Source organism: Bombina bombina, chromosome 7 (assembly GCF_027579735.1).
Source record: "Bombina bombina isolate aBomBom1 chromosome 7, aBomBom1.pri, whole genome shotgun sequence".
Classification (NCBI taxonomy): Eukaryota; Metazoa; Chordata; class Amphibia; order Anura; family Bombinatoridae; genus Bombina; species Bombina bombina.
The window spans coordinates 136,683,319-136,707,650 of NC_069505.1; positions in this window are offsets into that span (position 1 = coordinate 136,683,319).

Here is a 24,332-nt window from a genome sequence, read left to right on the forward strand (position 1 = left end):
GCCTTTGCTGTTTCCCAGAACAACTGGGGATTGGCAACATGTTCTAGGTTGTCGGTGTTATAGTCATTCCAAGCATGTATAAGTGTTTTTTGGAAGGGTTCAGAGGTAACTAGGTATGAGGGAAAACGCACGGTGTTCCTGGTAGAGCTCTTATGAGCATTGCCCAAAATAATCTCTACCGGAGCGTGATCAGAAACCACAATATATGGTCTCCGATTCCACCCGTGTGGTAAGAGCGTCTGCCACCAGGAATAGGTCTATGCGGGATAATGAAGCATTAGCCTGAGACCGGCAAGTATAGTCTCTACCTTCAGGATGTCTCCTACGCCTGATGTCCACTACAGCTAAAGAATTAGCAAGTAAATCAAACACTCTTTTTTCAAACTTCCCTTTATAATTCCATAATCTGCTGGCCACTGGGACCCCCTGCACCCAAGTCCTGTCCAAAAGAGGTTGTGGGGATAGGTTAAAATCATCTCCGATTATCAAATTCGGACCCATAAATGGGGCTAGGGTATATGTTAAAGTTTCCCAAAATGTAAACAGCTTGTGATTGGGCACATAGATGTTACATAGGGTGTAATTTGTGGAATCTATGGAAATCTGTGTAATAAGAAATCTGCCCTCTGGATCAGCAACTGTATTGAGAATGTCAACCTGTAGGCATTTGCCAAGTAGAATAGCTAGTCCTCTGCTACAGGAGTTATGTGATAAATACAAAATCCTCCCTACCCAATCTGATCTCAGCTTTTCATGTTCCTCGTCCCCTAAATGTGTCTCCTGCAAAAGGGCGACATCAGCATTCAATCTACGCAGGTGTGTTAAAATAGTTTTTTTTTTTTAATTAAAAACAATTAAAACGGGGGGCGGAGCCAGCAGCTGAACTGGCAAGACGTGCAGAGACAGAGCTCTGCTTCTAAAAAAGTGTATTTGGGACTTTTCCACCAGCTAAGAGCAGCGAAACTGCCCACAAACCACCTCAGACAATTTGTGGGGTCATCTGGAGTTGCCCCTTACCTTTTTTTTCGGACATCTGGAAGCGCAAATCTTGGCCGCCTGGGAGTACCGGAACGTTTCACAGGAAAGGCCGCGGCTGCGGCCTACATCGGCACTCGTTTTGGGCCTACATGTGCAAAAACTCTCCCAGCACCAGTAAACCCTCTGACTACTCCTCCGGATCAACATACACCCTAAAGGAGAGGGTAAACACTGATGGACAATCCTCCTTTTTCTCTTTCCAGAAGTTGGGCAGCCATAGTGCAATCAGCAACATCCCACGTGGCAGTATGTGAGTAGAAAGTTGTTAGCCTCTGATATAAGTGTAATTCAACCTGGGCTTTTACCATCAATACAGTATACTGTCCTTTTTAGTACCATAGGCTATAGAAATTAACTCATAAGGACTTTTATAGATCAACATATGCCACTGCCCCACATGTGTTTTCTCTGCGTGGGTGCTCATTCAATTACATACAAGCTGCAGATACTGTTTCATAGGCAATAGCTGGATTGGTATTTACTGTGTTTCTCTCTTCACCTATGAACTAGAGATAAAAAGTTGGATTGGTATTTACCGTAAATTGAATACAGCCCTGATTTCTAAGCTGTTCTCCTTTGGTAGTGGTGCTATATAACTGTATCCTGTGTGAAGATTGTTAACAACAATTAATTTTCAACAACTACATACTGAAGGTGTGGACCCTATGCCATAAGTATACAATTCTTCTGGACAGTTTATAAATTCCCTAAGCAGGGCCAAAAAGCCCTCATAGTCTCCACTATGTAAACCTGCAGGCAGTCTGGCGACAGGGGGAAATAGTTAAGAGGGCCCGGTCCCTCTTCCTTTCTAATATGTCTTAAACTTCCACATCTGACAACTACTTTAGTCCTGGGTCTCTGCTCACTTATAATTCTATATACTTTATACAGCCTGAACGGGAAGAACCCGCAAACGTTTATATATCATGCCACTGGGCTCTAGGCGAAAGACTGTAAACCAAGCTGAATATAAAAAGTCCATGTCTGATCACTTTAAGCCTAAATCTCATGTGGACAGACAGCTAAGTTCAGAGTCCTTGAATATTCTTCCACCCACCGAAAGTGAGCTTTTTGATCAGTATTCTCAGACAACAGGAGAACTTCAATCTACTATGGCATCTGAAATTGTCAACATAATCACCCAAAAAATCACTAACCTGCAAGACTCTCTTACTAAGTTGAGGCCTTGGAACAAAAACAGGAAGATCTGGCGGTAGAACAGGCGCATCTCTCTAACCATTCTCATGTAGTGGTTGATATGCTAGACACAGTAGAAGAAAAGATGGCTGACATTGAGGATCGTTCCCGCCGCAACAACCTCAGATTCCGGGGAATCTCTGAGGAAATCCCCGCTGCCGACTTAGAATCTTTCTTAGCCGAATTCTGTGGCCACCTCAAATCACCACAACTGCCCAATGAAAATCTGCTTGACAGAGTCCACAGGCTACCTAGAGGGCGAAATATTCCATCTGAAAAGCCCAGAGATGTGATCGCCCGCTTCCATTTCTTCACGTATAAATAGCAGATTGCCAAGGCGATGTTTTCCAACCCAGCTTTACCCAAAAAATTCAGGGACATTCAAGTCTTCCCAGACCTCTCTCAGTTTACTATCCAAAAGAGAGCCACATTTAGAGAGGTTACTAAAATCCTCCGACAGCAGGGAATTAAATACAGATGGGGATACCCAACAAAGCTCCTCATCCACAAAGATAACCACCTTCTGGCTGCTAACACCCCGGATAGGGCCCGTCAGTATCTCAAAGAATGGGATCTACTTCACACACCGGGGTCCAGGGGTCACCCTCCACCTCCAGGGGAGAGGCCTACTGCAACTCCACTGACTGCCCCACTGAAATCCCAGTCTACACTTCTGAGTGGCAACCTCTACCACAGAGATCACCTACCCATAAGACATCACCTTTTGCCTTTAATTTACCTTCCGATCCTACTTCATCTTCCACGGCTGGTTTGTTCCGGCCGGAGTCTCCTGTTCCAGATTCTGAATGACTGATTAACCCAGGACGATAAGTATCCTAGTTGGTAAAGGGGGGACTGTATCTTCTTCTGTTATGTTATTGCTTGGATCCATGTTTTTTTTTTCCTGACAGGGTGGCCTACAACTCCATAGACTGTTTATCTTTGGACATAGAAACCCCCTGGTATTATACTTTGGGACCTTGTCCAGTGCCTCACCAGTCCATGGACCCTAATGACTCCCCGGGATCTGAGATTCATCGGGTTATGGGGAGAGGGGTGCGGGGGGAATGTCAGGGGGGGAAGAAATGTATAGAGAAATGTACAAGCTCTTCTTTTTTGTGATGTGATGTACCTCATTTTCTAATTTAAATGCCAAGGTTTGAATTTAAGTCAAAAAGGGAAAGAAAAAAGAGAGAATTGTTTTTTTGTTTTGTTTTTTTTTCTTCCTCCCCCCTGCCCCCCATTATCGATGTATAGACCATGTCTTTAAGCTTCCTCATAAGATGCTGCATATGTAGGATATACCAACACCCCACAGTTGACAAGGTTTGAATGTCTATCATGTGTGGCACCCTCAGAGAGTAGCCCCTTCCCCTCCCTCCCTCCCCCCCCCTTTTTTTTTCTTCTCTAGGTTGTAATGCATTGGCTTGTATGTGTTTTTGCTCTTACGTAGGAGGTACAGTCATATGTTTTCTCTGTTTATTTTATTGTACACCAACTAGTAATTGTTTATTCTAGAATTATGACTGTTAGTTCATTCAGACATAGGTCATGACTTACTCACTCCTGCCTAAATTACTTAACCTATGTGTTTAATTAGCCTAGTAAACCTCTATATCCATCACGACAAGCCCCCCAGGCTGTTTCCCGCCACAAACATGGGTCCGGGCATATTATTGCATATTGATTGTCCCCCCCATGCCCCTCATTTAACTAGTTAATTGTTTCTTATCTCTTAGTAATGTTTTTGTCAGGAAGTTTTAGAATACAACTATGTTAAGTACCCTGTAGCTGCTGGCTACCACGATTATCTACTTAAAAACTTAAGTAACCCCATCCAACGGGTTCTCGCCCCCCCCCCCCCCCCAGAATTGTAGTTTACATTGTAAACACGTGAACACAGATTCTAAACTTCTACCTTGTTTCCCTACATTATTAGATAGTGTCCAGACGTAGTTTCACATTTGGTCAGTACTCCATTGGCTGGTCCCTCACTCCTTGAAGAGGTCTAGCTCTTGGATAACACATCTTCCTCTGCACTCTACTTTTTTCTTACCCCTTGCTTTCCCCTCTCTCTCCCCACCTTGGGGTCTTTCCCCTTCCCCCATTTTTTTTTTTTCTCTCTCCCTCCCTTTCCTAAGCGTTGCAAAATTGAAGTAAGCCTACTATGGCGCTAACCTTCCTCACTCTGAATGTGAAGGGTCTGAACTCCCCTAACAAGCGCAGTCTGTTAAGAAACTTTCTTAAATCTCACAATCCTGATGTAGTCTACTTGCAAGAGACTCATTGGTCGACTGCACATATGCCTACACTCAAGTTCTCAGATTACTCTGAAATATTCAATTCTACCTACAAAGACAAAACGAGAGGCATTTCTATCCTGATTAATAAAAGGGTTGCATTCCATTTGATTCATGCGGAAAGGGATGAGGAGGGTCGTTTCCTTATCTTGATAGGGAAACTCAATGAACAATTGTTCACTCTAGTTAATGTATACAGTCCTAACCAAAGACAGGTTTCCTTCCTGAAAAGGACTCTCCTCTTAGTTGATAGACTGAAACAAGGCACCCTGGTCCTAGGGGGTGATTTCAACCTTGTCTGGGATCCTCTCCTAGACAAGAAAATCCCTTCCAATAAACGGATTGATTCTTACACCATATCGGTGGCCCCGAAGTTTCAACATTTGATTGCACAACACTCTCTTTTTGATGTATGGCGTGCACACCACCCTGAAGTGAAAGATTTCACATACTTCTCAGCCTCTCATAGGTCCTACTCCAGACTCGATTATTTTTTTGTTGATTCATGGACGCTGAACTCTATTAATGAGGCGCGTATACACTATTGTACTTGGTCAGATCATGACGCCGTCACATTCCAGGTATATGGCCCGAGGGCGTCTATAGATAGGCCTTATTGGAGGTTTCATCGGTTCTTGTGGAAGGATACCTCCTTTCTCCTTCCTACTGGCGCTCGAGGATGAAATCATTAAGTTCCTGCAAGACAATCGAGAGGGACAAACGTCCCACCAGATTAGATTTGCGGCCCTGAAAGCTTACCTACGAGGTTTCTGTATTACTAAGGTGGCAGAACTATGTCGTACAAAGGGGGCTCCCTTGGGTAAACTCCATTGTGATCTCCGTGTGGCCGAAACACTAAATAGACAAAACCCCACTCAGGCACTCTCTATTAAGGTACAGAGTCTGAGAAGTCAGATCAAGGAGCTGGAATTACAGAGAATCCAAAATGCCCTCTCAGTTTTCAAACAACTTCTATATCACAAAAGTAATAGGGCGGATTCGCTTTTAGCCGGTAAATTGAGAAAGTGAACAGCTACAGCAAGAATACCTTACATCACACAAGATGGAAAGAGAGTTTATGCCCTAGCTGCCATTGGATCAGCTTTTGCTATGTTCTATGATAAATTATATAACATTTCCAAAAGTGAGCTCCCTAGATCTGCCTCGATCACGGAAATTGGCGACTTCCTTAGAGACCTCGGTCTACCGACACTCTCGGAAGAAGATGGAGAGTCTCTCCTAACACCGTTCATTGATAGTGAAATTTCACTACTTCTCAAGAATTTGAAAAATAATAAGGCCCCGGGTCCGGATGGTTTCCCTGGTGCCTTCTATAAGAGATTCTCGAAATTATTGATTCCGGTGCTGGGACAACTTTTTAACGAAATTAAATCAGATGGCCAAATATTGAGAGAAAACCTTGAGGCGTCAATCTTTGCTATTCCTAAACCGAATAAAGATACGACGCTATGCGGTAGTTATAGCCCGATCTCGTTAATAAACGTCGATATGAAACTCTATTCGAAACTCCTGGCGGACAGGCTAGTTAACCTACTACCTTCCCTAATACAGTCGGAGCAGGTCGGCTTTACTAAAGGCCGCCAGGGGCCGGACAACACGAGACGCTTAATTTCGATATTCTCAGATGCCCGAAGGAATGGTACCCCACTGGTTGCCCTGTCCTTGGATGCCGAAAAAGCTTTTTCGACAGGGTGTTTCACCCTATCCTTCTCCTATTCAGAGCTTGAGGGGCCTACTGTGGAACTCACCGGAGATCCATTTTGACTATTGGAAAAGCAAAGACATCACAAAGGTTTCTGATTTGTATCACTCGGGTACTCTTACAACGGCTTCACAACTAGCGGAACTCTATTCGAAACTCCTGGCGGACAGGCTAGTTAACCTACTACCTTCCCTAATACAGTCGGACCAGGTAGGCTTTACTAAAGGCTGCCAGGGGCCGGACAACATGAGACGCTTAATTACGATATTCTCAGATGCCCGAAGGAATGGTACCCCACTGGTTGCCCTGTCCTTGGATGCCGAAAAAGCTTTTTCGACAGGGTATGGTGGGAATACCTATGGGAAGTCCTCAGAGTGTTCAACTTTCCTCCCCAAATCGTCTTGGCCATTCAGGCCCTCTACACCTCCCCCCACGCTCGTATCATGGGTCCAGGCTTCTGTTCGCCGGTAATAAATATCTCCAATGGCACCAGACAGGGGTGTCCCCTCTCTCCTTTAATCTTTTCCCTGGTGATGGAACCCTTTGCCCAAGCATTACGTCTGTCAGATGGAATTACTGGCGTTCCATATCCGACGCGCGAAGAAAAGATTGCCCTCTTTGCGGATGACGTGACCCTTCTATTGACTAACCCGGAGTCTTCGATCCCGAAGGTCTTTGACCTAATTGACAAATTTGGCCGGTATAGCTACTACAAGTCTAATGTAGCTAAGACTGAAGCATACGCCATGAACATTACCGCAGAGCGATTACGTGCACTGCAGGACGAATTTGAATTCCAGTGGTCTACAGAATGCCTGACTTACTTAGGTGTAATGCTCAGTGACAACGTAGACACCATGACCAAACTCAACTTTGATAAGTTGACGGACGAAATTAATTCCCTGGCGATATCATGGGACCATCGTGAGATTTCTTGGCTAGGCCGTGTCGCCACGCTTAAGATGTCACTCCTCCCGAAGGCCTTATATTTATTCCGTTGCCTCCCTTTCAATGTGCCTCATCGGATTCTTCAGCAGATCCATAGAATCTTCCTCCGATATGTGTGGGGACGCGGGATTCCCCGAATTGCATATAAAATCCTCCAGAGACCCTTCTCCAAGGGGGGTGTTGCGTTTCCAGACATATATCTCTATTATGAAGCAACGAGACTCATATCACTGCATGGGGAGTAGAGACGGATAGACCAGGCTGGTACCACCTGGAACAACTAGCCCTGCCGGTAGATCTAGTCCTCCGAGATGCCATATGGGTACCCAAGCATGCGAACCTCTTAGCTAGGATTAATAATCCCATTGTCAATCAATCTTTACGTATCTGGTACGAGCTCCGCCACAGACAGGGTGTTTCACCCTATCCTTCTCCTATTCAGAGCTTGAGGGGCCTACTGTGGAACTCACCGGAGATCCATTTTGACTATTGGAAAAGCAAAGACATCACAAAGGTTTCTGATTTGTATCACTCGGGTACTCTTACAATGGCTTCACAACTAGCGGAACCTGGAGGGGAAAACCCGATATGGTTCTTCGAGAGCTTCAGAGTGCTCAGTATTGTCAAGGCAAGGAGATTCCCCACGACTTCCTTCAGAGAGAAAACAGGATGGGAATCTAGGTGGTATACAGGAGCACTGAGATCCCGTCCCATTTCGTTCCACTATACCACGCTTCTTAATGATTGTACTCCGGGTGTGCCATGGCAGATACGTGCCTGGTGTCGTGAGCTCAACATTTCCATCTCTCAGGGCGACCTTGCTTATGCAATTACTCTCACTAAAAAGATGCTTCACTGTGTCACAGTCTTTGAGACATATATGAAAGGGGTGTTGAAGTGGTATAGAGTCCCAACTCGATTGGCAGCGATGTACCCGTCCTCCACCAGAGAGTGCTGGAGACAGTGTAACTGTGAGGGCTCCGACCTTCATGTGTGGTGGAGTTGTCCGAAGGTCACTTCCCTATGGAAAGAGGTTGAAGTATTACTTAGCTCCATGAACCTAGATGTCCATCTGACACCTGGGATGGCTTTGCTCCATATTCTTCCGAGATCTTTTTTTCCTTGAACACCAAGAAGTTCTTAATTTACGTCCTGGCAGCGACTAAATTGTGCATAGCTCGGGTTTGGAAACAAACAGAGCCTCCAAATCTAAATGAGATCTGTGATGTGATAAATCACTTCGCTACCATGGAGAGATATGTCGCCGGTGAAAACAATACCCTGGACTCTCACTGGGAGACGTGGTCTGACTGGTTTGAGCTCCGATGAATGAGACCCACCAGCAGCGCGATCTACCCCTGAAACGAGAGGAGAGAGTTCATGCAGTCTCTCCCCCGTTCCGCTCCCTTTCCTTTTTCCCCCTCCCCCTTTTTTTTTTTTTTTTTTTTTTCTTCCTCTTCTTTCTTCTTTCTTCTCTTTATCTCCTTCTTTACCTTCTATATGAGGGAGATGTGTATAACCTTTATTTATCAAGTTGTCTGGAAAATTAGTACGTGGGCCCTGGTGGCTCACTTTCTATTTACCCCTTTCCTAGGGCCAAATAATGCCCGATACCTGATTTTTCTTTGCTTTCCAATATTGGCTACTATGTGAATATACACTGTTGACACACCAGTTATACTATTTATGATTATTTCAACAAGTGAAATGTATGTTTCTGTTCACCATGCATATTGCTAAATTTTGTTATAAGATATGCTTTGCTGTAATGCTATTCTAATATTACTGTACAGTGAATTTCTATTTAATAAAGAAAAATATTTAAAAAAAAACAAAAAAAACAAAAAAAACAAAACAATTAAAACAAAGTAGTATTAGCTGGAGGAGCCCACAACATGTGTCACTCTCGATAGCTAAAGTTTAGTTTTGTGAAGAGGAAGTTTGGTCTCTATTTTTATTATCAGGGAAGATTAAGCATTTTTCAAACAGCGATCTAGCAGTGAGTTCAATGTAGCAAAATGTTCCTCCAGGAACGCAAGCACTTTCTCCTTGCTCAGTGAACGCCATAGGAATGAGACAGCTTATATTAAAGTGATGGTAAACTCTGTTAATTGCAAATGACATATTTAGATTAGTTTATATAATAAGTATTAAACCGCATTATCAATTCATTATTGTTTTTTTTAATGCATTATTAAAACCTTGTTGCGCCGCATCTCTCCGCCTCGCTCCGCCCCTCTTAGATGTTTCACTGAACTTTGTCTGCGTTGATCTGGTCTCCACCCTCTGTACACATCAGAGGGTTTGCTCGCTCGATGTTAGGATTGCTCGGATTGCGCGTTAATGCGCATGCGCAAATCCAATTGCATTGAAGTAAGCCTGTCTTGCGATGGCTTGATGATTGGATAAAAGACGTCAAAAGGGATATGACGTCACGGAGGGTTGGCGATTTAACGTAATGTTTATTATGTCATTGTAATAAATGGCTATATAATGTATAAAGTGAACATTTGTGTGCACATTTAAGAAGAATGAACAAGATTGATCATATATTCGGTCAATAGTGAGTTTACCATCCCTTTAATCTACAGGATCAAAAAGCAGCATATAATCAATGCTGCGATACAGCAAGAACCCGGAGTCTCCTGCTGGGGGGTAGGTGTGATTGTATTCCGGAATATTAGGGCTGCTGGCCAACATTAAAAAGACATGAAATCCAAATTTTTTCTTTCATGATTTAGAAAGAGCATGCAATTTTAAACAACTTTCTATTTTACTTCTATCTAATTTGCTTCATTCCCTTGATATCCTTTGCTGAAAAGCATATCTAGATATGCTCAGTAGCTTCTGATTGATGCCTCATGTGATTGGCTCACCCATGTGCATTGCTATTTCTTCAACAATGGATAGCTAAATAATTAAGCAAATTAGATAATATAAGTAAATTGGAATGTTATTTAAAATTGTGTTCTCTACCTGAATCATGAAAGAATTTTTTTGGGTTTAGTGTCCCTTTAATACAAGGGGAAAAAAAGTGTGGAAAAGGAAGAGAAAAATCTCCACTAAAGAATGCACTCTATGCCCAGACTACAAAGGAAGGTAGAAGTAAATGTGGTTATACATAACTTTTAATTAACTTGGTTAAAAATGGAAAAAGAAAAAATAATTAAAAATAAAAGGAGAGTTGACACAAAGTGGTATGCTCCAGTGGGTTAATATAAATTTTAAAAATCCTGGATACCTGTATTAGTGTCACTACAGTGTAGCTAGTAAATGTTGAACTGGTCTATAGGAAAGTACTAAACAGTAATGTGTTAATTGTAATCGCAAGTGCCAACAGCACTAAGACAGTGGTGACTGGTCTGTTATGGTAAAAATTGCTGTTGAATAACAGTAGCTACTGGTATAAATGACTGTTGCTCATCATCAATAATAAAATGGTGTTATTGAATAAGGGAGAGATAGTATGTTATGCTTCAACACGTGTAATGATCCTTCTGTGTTCGATATCTGCTTGCTAAATAATACAACATGTGGTTAGTTATATAACCTAATTCCTATAGTCAAGCTGAATAACACAATGTTGCAAGTGAGAATTACATATACAAGTCTCCTAAGTTAAAACCTTATGTCAAATAGATAGGATTATGAGTGTATGCGTATAGGCAGTCACTTGTGGCACTGTTGTATATTGGATATGTTGGTATTATTCAAAAAGTATATTAGTTTGTATCATTACTCTCCTAAATAGCACTCAGTGTCACTCTTATATACCAGCGCTACGGAATCTGTTGGCGCTCTACAAATACCTGATAATAATAATAATAAAGGCTTTCCGATTTGCCTATATGAGTCATAGGTAGGTACTTAGTGTATAGATCGTAATCAGTCCTGCTAAATGTGGTCGGTAATGCTCGCTAGAATGCAAATTGTAATAATATATCGGGCAAAATATTGGGCCCCATTAATTGCTTCTAGTATTAACGGTAGTACCAACCGCTTAGTGCGGTTTTAAAAAATGATTGCGCTAAGGCTAATAGAGGCATTTATCTACGGATAGAGTTGCTGTGTTTATTCTCTAAAGTTAAAAAAGTGTCCCCATATACTGACGCGTGATAGTTTTGTGAGTAAGCAGCACAAAATATTGTGACCTAAGATGGCCACTGCCTAGAAGGTCCCCCTGGAAACTTTTTTAAAACTGTATTCTCTATCTGAAAAATGAAAAAAAAATTGTGGGTTTCATGTCACTTTAAAGTCATGTGTACAGTATTTAAGTATATACTTTTCCATAATAACTTCTTGTATTATTATACATATGTATTTTTACTATGCCGGTTTCTATTGCTTAGAATTTTGTGTTTTTTTTAGCAATGATGTATTGTTGGACAATTATTGCACTATTATTTGTTTTTTCTATTTCTAAGCCTGTCCAGGTGTGCAGATGATGGAGAAAATTATGAACCTGCAAATACACTCAGCAACACTGGCGGAGTATTACAGAACCAAACATATCCCTAGAGGTATGCGGTCCAACCTACCTTTTCAGATAACACCAAGTTCTGCACCATATACCAACAAAGTCTGATTAACAGTTCAATGGATCTAATAATTCTGAACATTGAATTTTCCATACAAAGAGAGAAGCGCTCTACCAGGAACGAACAACAGCTCAGTGGCTTGTTCTATGGCGATTTACCACCCGGAAGCAGCCTCTTTTAGACCAGTGTGCTTTTCACAGAAGAATACTTTCCTGAAGTATATCAGTCTGATCCCGCCAAGTAAGGTCAGTCCAGCCCCGAAATACCAGGCAATTCTCCTCTGAACAAGGAACATGACAACCCCAGACGATCGTTTCAGCCTCCTATGGGCCTCGTCAGTGAGGTGCAGCCACATTCCTCTAAGCACACTGGGCAAGGAGTCCACGTCTGGTTTCCCCCATCACCCATAGGGAGACTTCCCCAGGGTCATAATAATTTGCATACAAAGAGAGAAGCGCTCTACCAGGAACGAACAACAGCTCAGTGGCTTGTTCTATGGCGATTTACCACCCGGAAGCAGCCTCTTTTAGACCAGTGTGCTTTTCACAGAAGAAAACTTTCCTGAAGTATATCAGTCTGATCCCGCCAAGTAAGGTCAGTCCAGCCCCGAAATACCAGGCAATTCTCCTCTGAACAAGGAACATGACAACCCCAGACGATCGTTTCAGCCTCCTATGGGCCTCGTCAGTGAGGTGCAGCCACATTCCTCTAAGCACACTGGGCAAGGAGTCCACGTCTGGTTTCCCCCATCACCCATAGGGAGACTTCCCCAGGGTCATAATAATTTGCATACAAAGAGAGAAGCGCTCTACCAGGAACGAACAACAGCTCAGTGGCTTGTTCTATGGCGATTTACCACCCGGAAGCAGCCTCTTTTAGACCAGTGTGCTTTTCACAGAAGAAAACTTTCCTGAAGTATATCAGTCTGATCCCGCCAAGTAAGGTCAGTCCAGCCCCGAAATACCAGGCAATTCTCCTCTGAACAAGGAACATGACAACCCCAGACGATCGTTTCAGCCTCCTATGGGCCTCGTCAGTGAGGTGCAGCCACATTCCTCTAAGCACACTGGGCAAGGAGTCCACGTCTGGTTTCCCCCATCACCCATAGGGAGACTTCCCCAGGGTCATAATAATTTGCATACAAAGAGAGAAGCGCTCTACCAGGAACGAACAACAGCTCAGTGGCTTGTTCTATGGCGATTTACCACCCGGAAGCAGCCTCTTTTAGACCAGTGTGCTTTTCACAGAAGAAAACTTTCCTGAAGTATATCAGTCTGATCCCGCCAAGTAAGGTCAGTCCAGCCCCGAAATACCAGGCAATTCTCCTCTGAACAAGGAACATGACAACCCCAGACGATCGTTTCGGCCTCCTATGGGCCTCGTCAGTGAGGTGCAGCCACATTCCTCTAAGCACACTGGGCAAGGAGTCCACGTCTGGTTTCCCCCATCACCCATAGGGAGACTTCCCCAGGGTCATAATAATTTGCATACAAAGAGAGAAGCGCTCTACCAGGAACGAACAACAGCTCAGTGGCTTGTTCTATGGCGATTTACCACCCGGAAGCAGCCTCTTTTAGACCAGTGTGCTTTTCACAGAAGAAAACTTTCCTGAAGTATATCAGTCTGATCCCGCCAAGTAAGGTCAGTCCAGCCCCGATATACCAGGCAATTCTCCTCTGAACAAGGAACATGACAACCCCAGACGATCGTTTCAGCCTCCTATGGGCCTCGTCAGTGAGGTGCAGCCACATTCCTCTAAGCACACTGGGCAAGGAGTCCACGTCTGGTTTCCCCCATCACCCATAGGGAGACTTCCCCAGGGTCATAATAATTTGCATACAAAGAGAGAAGCGCTCTACCAGGAACGAACAACAGCTCAGTGGCTTGTTCTATGGCGATTTACCACCCGGAAGCAGCCTCTTTTAGACCAGTGTGCTTTTCACAGAAGAAAACTTTCCTGAAGTATATCAGTCTGATCCCGCCAAGTAAGGTCAGTCCAGCCCCGAAATACCAGGCAATTCTCCTCTGAACAAGGAACATGACAACCCCAGACGATCGTTTCAGCCTCCTATGGGCCTCGTCAGTGAGGTGCAGCCACATTCCTCTAAGCACACTGGGCAAGGAGTCCACGTCTGGTTTCCCCCATCACCCATAGGGAGACTTCCCCAGGGTCATAATAATTTGCATACAAAGAGAGAAGCGCTCTACCAGGAACGAACAACAGCTCAGTGGCTTGTTCTATGGCGATTTACCACCCGGAAGCAGCCTCTTTTAGACCAGTGTGCTTTTCACAGAAGAAAACTTTCCTGAAGTATATCAGTCTGATCCCGCCAAGTAAGGTCAGTCCAGCCCCGAAATACCAGGCAATTCTCCTCTGAACAAGGAACATGACAACCCCAGACGATCGTTCAAGCCTCCTATGGGCATCGTCAGTGAGGTGCAGCCACATTCCTCTAAGCACACTGGGCAAGGAGTCCACGTCTGGTTTCCCCCATCACCCATAGGGAGACTTCCCCAGGGTCATAATAATTTGCATACAAAGAGAGAAGCGCTCTACCAGGAACGAACAACAGCTCAGTGGCTTGTTCTATGGCGATTTACCACCCGGAAGCAGCCTCTTTTAGACCAGTGTGCTTTTCACAGAAGAAAACTTTCCTGAAGTATATCAGTCTGATCCCGCCAAGTAAGGTCAGTCCAGCCCCGAAATACCAGGCAATTCTCCTCTGAACAAGGAACATGACAACCCCAGACGATCGTTTCAGCCTCATATGGGCCTCGTCAGTGAGGTGCAGCCACATTCCTCTAAGCACACTGGGCAAGGAGTCCACGTCTGGTTTCCCCCATCACCCATAGGGAGACTTCCCCAGGGTCATAATAATTTGCATACAAAGAGAGAAGCGCTCTACCAGGAACGAACAACAGCTCAGTGGCTTTTTCTATGGCGATTTACCACCCGGAAGCAGCCTCTTTTAGACCAGTGTGCTTTTCACAGAAGAAAACTTTCCTGAAGTATATCAGTCTGATCCCGCCAAGTAAGGTCAGTCCAGCCCCGAAATACCAGGCAATTCTCCTCTGAACAAGGAACATGACAACCCCAGACGATCGTTTCAGCCTCCTATGGGCCTCGTCAGTGAGGTGCAGCCACATTCCTCTAAGCACACTGGGCAAGGAGTCCACGTCTGGTTTCCCCCATCACCCATAGGGAGACTTCCCCAGGGTCATAATAATTTGCATACAAAGAGAGAAGCGCTCTACCAGGAACGAACAACAGCTCAGTGGCTTGTTCTATGGCGATTTACCACCCGGAAGCAGCCTCTTTTAGACCAGTGTGCTTTTCACAGAAGAAAACTTTCCTGAAGTATATCAGTCTGATCCCGCCAAGTAAGGTCAGTCCAGCCCCGAAATACCAGGCAATTCTCCTCTGAACAAGGAACATGACAACCCCAGACGATCGTTTCAGCCTCCTATGGGCCTCGTCAGTGAGGTGCAGCCACATTCCTCTAAGCACACTGGGCAAGGAGTCCACGTCTGGTTTCCCCCATCACCCATAGGGAGACTTCCCCAGGGTCATAATAATTTGCATACAAAGAGAGAAGCGCTCTACCAGGAACGAACAACAGCTCAGTGGCTTGTTCTATGGCGATTTACCACCCGGAAGCAGCCTCTTTTAGACCAGTGTGCTTTTCACAGAAGAAAACTTTCCTGAAGTATATCAGTCTGATCCCGCCAAGTAAGGTCAGTCCAGCCCCGAAATACCAGGCAATTCTCCTCTGAACAAGGAACATGACAACCCCAGACGATCGTTTCAGCCTCCTATGGGCCTCGTCAGTGAGGTGCAGCCACATTCCTCTAAGCACACTGGGCAAGGAGTCCACGTCTGGTTTCCCCCATCACCCATAGGGAGACTTCCCCAGGGTCATAATAATTTGCATACAAAGAGAGAAGCGCTCTACCAGGAACGAACAACAGCTCAGTGGCTTGTTCTATGGCGATTTACCACCCGGAAGCAGCCTCTTTTAGACCAGTGTGCTTTTCACAGAAGAAAACTTTCCTGAAGTATATCAGTCTGATCCCGCCAAGTAAGGTCAGTCCAGCCCCGAAATACCAGGCAATTCTCCTCTGAACAAGGAACATGACAACCCCAGACGATCGTTTCAGCCTCCTATGGGCCTCGTCAGTGAGGTGCAGCCACATTCCTCTAAGCACACTGGGCAAGGAGTCCACGTCTGGTTTCCCCCATCACCCATAGGGAGACTTCCCCAGGGTCATAATAATTTGCATACAAAGAGAGAAGCGCTCTACCAGGAACGAACAACAGCTCAGTGGCTTGTTCTATGGCGATTTACCACCCGGAAGCAGCCTCTTTTAGACCAGTGTGCTTTTCACAGAAGAAAACTTTCCTGAAGTATATCAGTCTGATCCCGCCAAGTAAGGTCAGTCCAGCCCCGAAATACCAGGCAATTCTCCTCTGAACAAGGAACATGACAACCCCAGACGATCGTTTCAGCCTCCTATGGGCCTCGTCAGTGAGGTGCAGCCACATTCCTCTAAGCACACTGGGCAAGGAGTCCACGTCTGGTTTCCCCCATCACCCATAGGGAGACTTCCCCAGGGTCATAATAATTTGCATACAAAGAGAGAAGCGCTCTACCAGGAACGAACAACAGCTCAGTGGCTTGTTCTATGGCGATTTACCACCCGGAAGCAGCCTCTTTTAGACCAGTGTGCTTTTCACAGAAGAAAACTTTCCTGAAGTATATCAGTCTGATCCCGCCATTTTTCCAATCGTGAACTGCAAACTTTATCTACAGGTATCGAGGAGCAGAAACAGAAATTATGTGAATTAGCTGGCGAAGAGGAATACCTGCAGGTGTTTAGTGAAGTGGAACAAGTGGTTAATACCTTCAAACAAGAGGTGGAGGAACCCATGTCGGAGGATGGCCAATAGCATGCCGAGATGGGCGGGGTCTTGACAGAGGCCGCTGAGAGACATAGACAGCGACGCCGCCCCTAGCTCTGATAGTTCCGGTTCTGTACGCACATCGATCCCCAACACACAGGGTATGTCAGTCACCACTTCCACAGCATCTTCATCTTCTTCTTTTTTAGGAGATCGCCAGCAGGACATGAAAGACTGAGGAGACGGACCAGACAAGGGGGTATGCATAGGAGGTGTGGGGACCCGCTCACAAGCCAAGCCGGGATGACAGAGGTAAATGTGATAAACTTATCCTCAAGGGCTCTAAGCCAAAATGAGATTGATGTGCTTAATAAGGGTCTATCATTCTGTCCCACTGAGCATGCTGACACTTTCTCTTATGCTGGACCTGACTTGCTTCTTTAGGGGACTGAGACTGAAAGCCTTCTTTAATAACCCTAAAAAAGGCATCACTATAAAAATTACAGAACTTGAGGAAATAGTACCCTTTGATATAGGAACATATGGCCTTAATGAAAAGAGTTCATCCATCAGTTAATCCATCAGGGGACAATGCAGCTGTGAAAAGAAAATAGTGTACACTGAATACAAAGAGCTTGCCCAAAAAAATATCACAGACAAAGGGACAGACACAACCTCACTCAGGAACAACATGACGTGTTAAAACCACTTGAGACAGATACATCCATCACGATCAAGCCCGCTGACAAGGGCGGAGCTGTGGTTGTGATGGACACAGCCCAATACAGGGAAGAGATATTGCGGCAGTTGAACGATGTTGATGTCTATAAAGGATTAAGTGGTAATCCTACTGAGAATGTACATAAGGAATTACTTAAAGTTGGTTTAGAGCATAATATCCTGATGCAAAAAATGTATGAATTTTTTACACCTGCATATCCCCTGATACCTGTTTTTTATGTTGTACCTAAGGTACATAAAAGGCTTGTTAACCCCACAGGGAGGTCCATAGTGGCCGGTATAGGCTCCCTTTTAAGCCCTACAGCACAGTTCCTATACAAGATTTTGGCACACCTTGTTACACAAGTTAAATCCTATATCAGGGATACTATGCAGTTTATAGACAAGATCACAGAGCTACAAAATATGGATGATGGTGTGATGTTGGCCACCTGGGATGTGAATTCTCTTTACACAGTCATTCCCCACTCAGTGAGGGTTGACTGTGTGAGAGATGCACTGTTAAAAAGTAACCTATAATAAAGCCCATCTAGAATGGTTAATACAATTGCTGACTTTGGTATTAACGGAAAAAAAATTCTCCTTGAGAATCATTTTTTTATGCAAAAAACAGGCACAGTGATGGGGTGCAATGTGGCCCCATCCTATGTCTGTTTGGTAATGGATGTCATTGAAGAGAAGCATGTGTACACAAACCCACATTTCATTCAGTACTGCCAGAGCTGGTTTCGTTACATTGATGACTTGTTCATTGAGAAATTAGTGGAATTCAGATTAAGCATTAAAGTGCTGTTCCTTTTTTTGAAATTTAGCAGCAAAATTGAAAATAAAGTGTAATTCCTGGACACTATGGTTTCCAAAAAGAATGGCATGTTGAAAACTGTTCTTTTCGTTAAACCCATGGACAGGAACACCCTGTTACACAGGAGTAGTTTTCACCCACCACAGGTTTTAAAAAGTCTGCCTAAATCCCAGTTGCTAAGAGTGGAGAGGATAGTGTCAGACCCTGAAGTCAAGCAGGCTAGGTCCAATGACATGAAAGAGAAATTTGTCACTAGGGGTTATAGTGTTCAGGAACTAGAGGAGGTGGAAAACTCTCTGAAAAATCCCCCTGTCAGAAGCAGGACATTTGACCCAACCAGATTACGTTTTGTTAGCTCTTATAATATCATGAGCAAAAAGGTGTTTAATCGCATTAAGAGAAATTGGTTTATGTTAAAGGAAGCCTGTTCAGATATTAAGGAGTTCCAGGAAATTCCAAGAGCCTCGTATTGAAGAGGAAAAACAATAGGTAGAAAGTTGGTCAATGCCATGCCCTTTAAAGTACTGATAGTGCCCAATGCCAGTTTTTTGGTACTCCAAAACAGGGAACTTTCCCATGTTTGGGTTGTGCCCAATGCAATAGTGTAATTAAGGGAGGTGTTATTTCCCATCCTTATACTGGGAAACAATATCATATCAAAGGTTTCTTTCATGTAATTGGCAAGAGTCCATGAGCTAGTGACGTAAAGGATATACATTCCTACCAAGTTTCCCAAACCGAAAAATGCCTATAAATATACCTCACACCACACCCACAACTCAGTTTTACAAACTTTGCCGCCTATGGAGTTGGTGAAGTAAGTTTGTGCTTGATTTTTCTTCTATGATAAGGGGTTCTCAGCATATTGAAGCCCAATTCCTCTCAGAGTACAGTGTTTGCCAGAGCGATGTGAAGAGAGTATTGCCTATTGATTTTATGGTTTCTCTTGCGGGAAATCTTTTCAAGGGTTCTCTGTTATCAGTCGTAGGGATTCATCTCCTTCCTCCCTTTTCAGATCGACGATATACTCTTATATACCATTACCTCTGCTGATAGTTTTTAGTACTGGTTTGGCTATCTACTATATGTGGATGGGTGTCTTTCGGTAAGTATGTATCATTATTTAAGACACTCTCAGTTATGGTTTGGCGCTTTATGTATTAATATAAAGTTTTAAATATATGTATGTTACTTATATTTGCCATGAGTCAGGTCTATGTATATTTCCCTTTGCAGACTATCACTTTCAGTACAGGAATAATGTTTTAGGAAGTTTATTTTCTTACCTGGGGTATAATCTCTTTTTCAAATTGACTTGTTTTTCTTTAATTTCGCAGGCCAAATTAGGTTCGCGAGGTCACAAAATGCTGTAATTTATTGCGTCATTCTTGGCGCTAGATTTTTTGTGTGCAAATGTGCATCTTTGATGACGCAAGTTCATCATTTCGTACGTCTTTGTTGACACCAGGTTGTTTGACATGAAGTTGCGTCAGTCATGAGGCGAGTTGCGTCATTTCCAGATGTTTGTTGGCGCCAAAAAAAATTCTACTTCATTTTGCATCATACTTGGCACCAAAAAAATTGTTTTTATTTTACCCCATTTCCTAAATGCCTCTTGCCTTCTTTATGCTCAGAGGACTATGCTGTTTGCATTTTTTCACATTCCTGAAACTGCTGTATGAGGAAATTGAATATTTTGTCTAAATGTTATTTTTTCTTTTACATTTTGCAAGATGTCTCAATCTGATTCTGTCTTAGAAGCTACTATAGGAACCATGCTGCCTGAACACAGTTCTACCAAAGCTAAGTGTATCTGTTGTAAATTAGCTGAGATTATATATCCGGCTGTAGTATGTAACAGTTGTCATGATAAGCTTTTGCATGCCGGAAATGTTTCTATTAGTACTATTACAGTATCTGTTGTTCTCTCAACATCTAATGTACATGATATCCCTGTTGATATGAAAAATGATATTGCTGATGTAATACAGAAGGCTATGCCTGCTATTCCGCCTTCTAATAAACGTAAAAGGTCTTTTAAAACTTTTCATAAAACTGATGAATTTTGTAATGACCGACAACATACTGAAATATCCTCCTCTGATGAGGATCTCTCTGGTTCAGAAGATCCTACCTCAGACATTGACATTGATAAATCTACTTATCTTTTTAAGATTGAGTATATTTGTTCTTTGTTGAAAGATTACTTTGGATATTGAGGAGTCTGGTCCTCTTTATAACAAAACCAGTAAACATTTAAATTCTGTTTATAAACCTCCTGTGATTACTCCTGAAGTTTTCCCTGTTCCTGATGCAATTTCTGATGTGATTGCTAAGGAATGGAATAAGCCTTGTGCTTCTTTTATTCCTTCTTCTAGGTTTAAAAGGTTGTAGCATTTGCCAGTGGCTAAATTAGAGTTTTGGGAAAAAGTCCCTAAGGTTGATGGGGATATTTCTACTCTTGCCAAACGTATTACTATTCCTATGGAAGATAGTACTTCTTTTAAAGATCCTTTAGATAGGAAAATTGAATATTATCTGAGGAAAGCTTATTTATATTCTGGCTATATTCTCAGGCTTGCCATTTCTATGGCTGATGTTGCGGCTGCATCAACTTTTTGGTTGGATAGTTTAGCACAACAGGAACAGATAAAAAACGGTGCATAAATACAGTTATCTGAATTGAAATGTACCTAATTATCTCTGTGTGTGTTAGGGCTCGGAGAGAAAGTGTGTGAGAGTGTATACCTGTGTGGGTGTATGTGACAGATAGAGTATATGTCTGTGTGTAAGAGAGAGTATATCTGTGTCTGTGTGTGTGTAAGACTGTAAATCTGTGTGTGAGAGAGCATATCAGTGTGTAGCTCTGTGTGCAAGGGTATAACTGTATGTGTGAGAGTATGTGTGTTTGTGTATGTGAGTGTAAATCTGTATGTGTAAATATATCTGTGTGTAAGAGAGAGTGTATCTGTGTAAGAGAGAGAGTTTGTTGCTAATTAAATACATAGAAGTCAGGGGGTGGGGGGGTCATTTCTTTCTTGAGCCCAGGCAGCACAATCTCTTGAACCAGCCCTGTTAAAGAGTAAAATAAACAAACACAAATAATGCCATATTTTGGGTTTAAACACTAGAGGGAGCTATTTACCTTCATTTTACAACAATCATTTCTCAAAAGCAGTACAATTAATAGTACTATTTAACTGCAACATAAAGGGTTCAGCAAATGTATTATAAGTATTGAAATAATATTGTGTTGCACTGTATATAGGCACCTAGCTCTCTACATTATCTGTGGAGTTTCTTCTGCTTTGACGTCACCAGAAACAACTTTAAAAAATGACCAGTTTACAATCCTGAATATTGTAATGATTGTTTGTTTTATGTCTGTAGTTTGTCTGCTCTGACATTACTGACAGCTCTGTTGCACTGTGTCCTACTGTCCTGTGTGTTCTGTTTATCTGCTGTCTGCTTCTTGTCAGTTATCGCTCTGTCAGGAGTGGCAGCTGGGGAAAGATCAGACTTCCATATCTGGAGTGTTGGCCTAATACTGCTCCCCTAAACCTGTCAGTGACTCAGAATGTGATGAGTTCACATTCAGTCTCAGCTGGGCCCCTGCTACTGCAGACCTCACATCTCATGTCACTGCCCCTAAAATAGTGCACTGAAAGGATTTGGAAAACCTCTGCGTTATTTATGTCTCAGAAGACTTTATTAGGTCACTAGGTCAACTTGTATCAAAGGCGCTGAACACATATGAAGTTTCTATATCTATGTAAGAAGGATACAGACCAAGACTGCTCCCAAGAACTACTGATATATATAGAGCACGGTCTTGAAACTGGCAAATCCTTTAGGATCTGGACAGGAACACTTAAGCCTCTCAGAAAAAAGTTGCTTATAATACAGTTTGGGATCAATAGAGTTTGAAATAGTTTAATGTGCTAATTTCCTTGCTGCCACATGATAAAACTGCAGTACTTAAAGCAACGTGAAAATCAATATTAATAATTATTAATGGGACATGTAACCCAAAAAGTTTCTTTCATGATTAAAATAACATTAATCATGTAAACAACTTTCAAAAAAAATGTTTTTAACTTTTATTTATTAATAGGCAGTAGAATAAAGCAAACAGTATACAGACCACTGACATTTCAGTGCATAAGTAAAATAAATATGTTCTCAACACATGTAGCATAATAAAATAAAAAGGCACATTAAAAATCAAGGTGAGTAAAAAGGAAGGAGACAATTTTTCAGTTCTTGATCCGTGGTTTACAATTAGTCTAAAAGTCCATTCTGCCTATTAGTTTTTTTATTTTTTTAAAACAATATAACATTGGCTATCTAGAATTCCCTATGCCGTCTTCCGGCCTAGGGGTGCCAGATATTCAATAGGCGTTATAATGCTTGTAAACATTAGTACATATAACTATTTACATTTAAACAAAGTGACTAACAATTAGTGTATACAATAACTGATCCGTGAGACTTCATTAGGGCACATTCAGCCCGTTTGAGTATTTATCTCAATACAGCTTCCATATATAGGTTATTCATTCCATATATTCCATTCACCTCTCAGGTTCGCCTCCAACATACAAACTGTATTTTTAAAGGGGTACAGAATCTGTCGTTTGGTCGGAAGATCTATAAACTCTAAATAAAAGCTTCCATTTCCCAAGGAAGCGTGATATTCTTGCAGATACATCAAATAAGGTATCACATTGTTCACGTATTAGATATTTTAACATCATCTGTTTCAAAAATACAATAGAGGGTGCTTCACTATAAAGCTATTTATGGAACACACATTTCCTAGCCAACAGTATGCAAATAATAAAAAGCTTTCTATCCTGTCCTTTGATTGGTAATTGGTCTAGGAACAGAATCTGTGTAATCATAAGGGTTAAAGGTGAGTGTGTTATTTTTGATAACCAGAAGGAGATCTTGGGGCAGTACCAAAGGTAGTGGAGAAAATCTGGATCTTGGTATGAACATTTGCCACAGACATTAGAAAAATAATTCCTCCATTTGCTCAATCTATTTGGGGTCAGATATTCTTGGTAGATAACTCTCAGTTGAGATTCTCTAAGGTATGCTGTAAGGGTCGCTGACCATGTTAAAGCCAGACTATCATATATAATCTTAGTTGAGGGTATTCTAGCTATTCTTTTGTTCCAAGTGTTTCAGGAGGGCTTGTTGTATTGTGTTGACTTTAGCTTGTATTAGTGCTTTATAAATTGGGGATATGGCTAAATTGTGCATATGAAATAGAATGGTGGTTGGACCTAATGGTGTAGGATCCCAGGATTGTGTGCAATTCTGCAATATATGGTTAACATAATGCCGGAGTTAAAAGTAAGCAAATCTAATAGTGTGGGGAACTGAGTATGAGGTACTGAGGATTCTTCTAAATGAGTAGAAGAGAAGTGCTGTGTGCGCAGCTTCCAATCTAATGCAAATTTTGATAGTGAGGCCCAATTATAATAAAGAATATTTGGCAAGCCTAGGCCCCCTTTCGAGTAAGGTAGATATAGCTTATTAATGCCAATCCTTGGTTTACCACCTTTTCAGAGAAAAGTATGAAATATACAATTGAGGGTTGATACATCCTTCCGTCTCAAAAGGAGGGGAAGCTTTTGCATGGGATATAAAAGCTTGGGCTGCACAATTATTTTAATAATATGTACTCTGCCCATTAGAGAGAGCGGTAAATTATGCCAGGTGGCCAAGTCAGTTTTAATTTGATGAATTATAGGGGTTATATTATGCTAATACCACTGTTGTGGGTTGGCAGAGATATGGATGCCCAGATAGATTAGGTGAGTGTTAATGGTGTGGAAAGGGTAATTTTGTGATATTACCATAGGATTTTGATTTTGATATGTTTATTTTGTATCCAGAGAACTCTCAAAATAATTGGATAGAATCTAAAATTAGTGGCACGGGAGATTTTGGATCTGATATAAATAGGAGCATATCGTCCGCATAAAGAACGATCTGCAGTTTGTGTGAGTTCAGATTAATACCCGGAAAAATCAATTGTAGGTATATCACTAGGGGTTCCAAGGCCAAGTTAAAGAGGAGTGGGGAGAGCAGGCAACCTTGCCGGGTTCCTCTCTGAAGGTATACAAAGGAGGAG